Source organism: Poecilia reticulata, unplaced genomic scaffold, assembly GCF_904066995.2.
Source record: "Poecilia reticulata unplaced genomic scaffold, P_reticulata-male-v2 Scaffold_81, whole genome shotgun sequence".
In the NCBI taxonomy this organism is placed as follows: domain Eukaryota; kingdom Metazoa; phylum Chordata; class Actinopteri; order Cyprinodontiformes; family Poeciliidae; genus Poecilia; species Poecilia reticulata.
Window position 1 is genome coordinate 41797 of NW_027675179.1, and position 3708 is coordinate 45504.

Sequence of the window (3708 nt, forward strand, 5' to 3'; positions counted from 1 at the left end):
TTACTTCTGGTATGGGAAACATATTCTCAAGCATATTTGGAAGCTGTTGTTTTGTCACTATCACTGGTGTATTGCTGTATTACCAATGGAACTGAAATACTTCACTGCTTTAATTACTTATTTGTAAGCCATACATTAAGAGGAGCATATTAAAATCAGTTGTTAAATTGAATTAACTTTTACTTTAAGTTAAAGTAGTGGTGTGCTTTGATAAAACTCTTAATTTGTGGCCTCTTGTTGTTAGAACCACAATAAGTAATTAATTCAATAACTAATTAATAATTAATAGTCCACAAATATGTAGTCTACTATTTGGCTGCTAAGTGTTTGTTTGCGTTACATAAAATAAAATGTTACTAAAAACATTTATTGGAAAATACAATTTCTTTGTAAACATGTCAGCTGACATTCTTAATTACAGGATAATGTTCAGCTCTGTGTCAAGTGGCTTATTCACACAGGTCTATTTTCAATATACATTCTGAAGAGCACTAATATTCTTTGCCGATCTATATTACTCCTGATTTCAGTCAACTAGGATGATGTAAAATATGGATTTCAGCAGTAGTTAATTTTGCCATTTTCTTCTTTTTATAGTAATTTAATTCTGACTTTTGAAAAAAAATTCTTTCATGTACGTAGATGATATGCCTGAGGGGCTGATGATGACACCATATTATCCTCACAAGACAGTAACATGTTCACTTAAAAAAAACAGGTAAGCAAAAAAGGCAACTTTTCTGTGAGTTAGAGAACCACTGGTCATTTTATTAGGTACATCTGGCGAGTACCGGATTGGACCCCCTTTTGCCTTCAAAACTGCCTTAATCCTTGGTGGTATTGATTCAACAAGGTACTGGAAACATATCCCAGAAAGTCTGGTCCCTGTTGACATGATAGCATCATGGCGATGCTGCAGATTTTTCAGCTGCACATCTATGATGCGACTCTCCCATTCCACTAAGATGTTCTATTGGATTGAGATCTGGAGACTGTGGAGGCCATTAGACACCCCCCGGCCCCAACTTTAAAAGTCTATCTCCGCCACTGGCTTAAAGACGACTAGCTAATGACAATAAGCTTGTTAACAAGTAGTATAGGCTACTGATGTTATCTATATTCAAAAGTGGGTAGTTCTTGTTACATTCTCTTGAGTAACCTTTTTTTGGGAAAAAGTACTTATTAGAGTAGTTTCACATCACTGTACCTTTTACTTGAGTAATAGAATTACTACAATTTTGTTTTTGTTGGCACAATTAATTTTGCCCCCCCAAAATAAGTCGATTACCCCCTGTTTAACTCATCTGGAGCTGGGGCTGGACACAGGCAGGATGGATCCACACTTTCATGTTGTTGATGCCAAATTCTGACTCTACTATCCGAGTGTTGTAGCAGGAATTCAGACTCATCAAATCAGGCAACGTTTTTCCAATCTTCTATGTCCAATTTTGGTGAGCCTGTGTGAATTGTAGCCTCAGTTTCCTGTTCTTAGCTGACATGAGTGTCTGTGCGTGAAAATCCCTGTAGATCAGCAGTTTCTGAAATACTCAGACCACCCGTGGCAACCATGCCTTGTTCAAAGTCCCTTAATTCACCTTTCTTCCCCATTTTGATGCTAAAGGTATTGAGTTGTTGCCATCTGATTGGCTGATTCAACATTTGCACTAATGAGCAGTTGAACAGGTGTACATAATGAAATGCATTTCACAACGTGACAGCTGTATATAAAATGTTAAGGTAATTTCACTGTAGGTTCTTGCAACTTTAAACATTTCTTTCTTTTCCAAAAAATAGCAGATGCGAGAAGCTTCTCTTGTGCCTCCATGGCTATTCAAAGTCTGGACAGCTTGGCCAAAATAAGGTGAGCTTGTAAAACTGTATTGATCAGTATTCTTTTTTATATTGATTATTATTTATGTATTTTTAAATATCACCATGTTTAAGTTAATTAAATATGAGAAGATGACTTTAATCTGTTCTTTTCTGTACTTTAAAATCATAATTTCAGATGGACTGATGCCAGCAGTCATCGAAGTGATCTCTTCTACTCCCACATATGCAAAGAATATTTCAGTTCATTGATAAATGAGGAAGAAAAATGGACAGATGTTTAAATGGTACATTCTGTGTTAAAATGCTGAAATAAAATATGTGCTGCTCAAATTAAAGTTCCTTTTTCATTGGCTACATTTGTAATGTGCCAATTTAAAATTTTGACTCCATAAGTTAATGACTCCCAGGAAATGATTCCCTATGTACTTTATACTTAGCCAAAATGGAGAATTGAAATTTTATACTGAAATATTCAAATAAGTATGACTGGAAAAATGGAAGCATATGAAGACTGTTGCCAGGGAAAATGGGCCAGAATGTGAATTAAGACAGACCTACTGAAAATGTATATTTTAAATGTATAGCTAGTTTCTTCACTTAGATGAAAGTATTGGTAACACTGACAAAATTTGAGTTTTTATTTTCATTAAATTATTGGTCCAGACAAATGCATGTTTGGGTTTGATTAGGGTAGGGGATACATTTGATAAATCCAAATTTAAAGATAAAGAGCTCTGCTGAAAGATAAGGATGGGAAATCTTGCAGACATACCCAACAAGAGTTAAATGTTAAAACCAAGCCCCATAAGTGTCCAAAAAAGTATGTGTGTAAAGCTGGGCCTCTTAAGGTTTGAATATTAAAAGCAAGCCTCATAACAGACTAAAAAACTTGTGTTCAAAGGTGAGCCCTGCAAAGCTTAAATATTAGAAATGTGTGTAAGGTGGACCCCGCAAAGCATAAAAGTTAGAAATGTGTGTAACATGGACCCCACAAAGCCTAAATGTTAGAAATGTGTGTAAGGTGGACCCTGCAAAGCATGAATGTTAGAAATGTGTGTAAGGTGGAACCCATCCATCCATCCATTTTCTTACACCTTTGTCCCTTAGTGGGGTCGGGAGGGTTGCTGGTGCCCATCTCCAGCTAACGTTCCGGGCGAGAGGCACACAGTGACACACCGGACAAACAACCATGCACACACACAGCTAGGGGCAATTTGGGGAAACCAATTAACCTGACAGTCTTGTTTTAGGACTGTGGGAGGAAGCTGGAGTACCTGGAGAAAACCCGTGCATGCACAGGGAGAACATGCAAATTCCACACAGAAAGACTGGGTCCAGGAATCAAACCCAGAAAACTTCTTGCTGCAAGGCAACAGCTCTACCAACTGCACCACTGCCCTAAGGTGGACCCCACAAAGCATATATGTTAGAAACGGGCCCCACAAGTGACCAAAAAACTGACTTGTAAAATAAAGTTTCAAATTGTGTTTATTGAAGGTGATTTTTAGTATCAAAAATTTTTTTGGGACTTGTCTGATTTTATTCATAGATCTAGGACTTCTAGAAAGGGTGGGCCCCGCAACTCTCGGACCCCACTTTTTGACACCACGAAGTCTATAAAAAAGGATATTTGTGTGTGTGTGTGTGTGTGTGCGTGTGTGTGAGAGAGAGAGAATGAAATGCATCTTTCATTGTATCTTCCTCAACATGTCATACATTCAAATATTGTATCCCACCAAGATTATTCAAATATGCTGGACCATATTGTCCATAAACATTCCAGTTTAATGGCTGCATCCCTAAAATTTAAATATATGAAAACGGGATTACTATTCAGCGAGTTATTATTGATTAAACGTGCTGATACCTGATTGC

General features: G+C 37.1%; 1 long non-coding RNA gene across 1 annotated transcript; it reads left to right on the forward strand.

The window, feature by feature from the left end:
• Positions 1-641: 641 nt before the first annotated feature.
• LOC145550547 (uncharacterized) lies at positions 642-2143 on the forward strand. The gene is made up of 3 exons (XR_014086432.1): positions 642-718; positions 1795-1861; positions 2009-2143. It is a non-coding gene; the product is annotated as an uncharacterized LOC145550547 (long non-coding RNA).
• The last annotated feature ends 1565 nt before the right edge of the window (positions 2144-3708 follow it).